Raw genomic sequence first — 1,232 nt, forward strand, 5'->3', positions numbered from 1 at the left:
TTCTCATTTTGATAGTGAGCAGCAGAATACAGATGTGTTGGCACCGACAGATGTGGAACCTCAAGAGGGTATGTAGGTTAGAATCAACAAAAAGATATTATTTAGAAAATCTATTCTTTAAGAGGTCTATAATGATTTGACAGGGAAATTATTCTCAATCAGCCGCTTCAATTTAAATACTTTTTATTAATAAACAAAGGAAATATATTTTTCTCTTTCAAAGTTTATAATACTGAAGGTAATGCCTCTTKAATTGTAAATGTTTCTAAACTTTAATTTTCTCCTGCTTTAAAGTTCTCCAATATTTTTTTATTAGTACAAAATCCTATCAAAATGACTAATAGTTGCCTTTTTGTAGGTTTTTTTTACTAATTCAATCTTCCTCTTTGAAGGATCAGAAGAAGAGAATTCTTTCAGCATGAAGAGCGAAGAAGAGTAAGTTTACAAATCAGTCTTTATAAGATCTGTAATCAATTTGTTTGTTTATATCTATATTTTTTATTAATAAAAATCCAATATGTGTAACATGCAGGTGCATGCAGCCTTCTCAAACCATCAGCTTTTATAAATATTCATGTGTTAGAATGACCGAGTCAAAGTCCAGGCCAAATTCAATTGTTAATTTGTGGCTTAAAAATTAATGTTCAAATATTTTCTCCCTCCAATCTGACTGATACTGAGTTACTTTGTAAAGAAGAACCTGCAAGAATGTGACTTTCTATCAATGTAAAGTTGACTGATTCATATCCCCAAAACTTGCTGTGACTTCAGTGATTTTACTGAAGTCACAGCAGTGGCGTGTGCTTGTATGAAGCACTTTGAAGATGTCTTCATCTTGAATATGTGGCACTTAAATAATTTTATTGTTGTTGGGTTCAAACTTGTATTGTATTTATTCATTTATTTATTTTTTAAAGCTGAAACATAAAACAGTAAATTCAGTAATTTTCTGATGTTTTCTTGTATCAAAAACTAAAAATCATGCATAATTTTTCTTCCACTTCACAGTTATTGTCTGGTTTGTGTTTGTTGCTGTTCTTTCCGCTTCTCCTTCCAAGCAGTTGCCACAGCACAGCAGCCTCCCCCAATCCACAGCTGCATACAGATGGACTTAGCACAAGTTTTATACCGAATGCCCTTCCTCATGCAAACCTTCCTGTTGTCAGCAACAAGGAGTGGGTTTCAAACGAGGACCAACTTGCAGGGCCACTTGCTGTCGAATCTGAGCCAAT

The sequence above is a fragment of the Poecilia reticulata genome, linkage group LG3, assembly GCF_000633615.1.
Source record: "Poecilia reticulata strain Guanapo linkage group LG3, Guppy_female_1.0+MT, whole genome shotgun sequence".
Taxonomy (NCBI): Eukaryota; Metazoa; Chordata; class Actinopteri; order Cyprinodontiformes; family Poeciliidae; genus Poecilia; species Poecilia reticulata.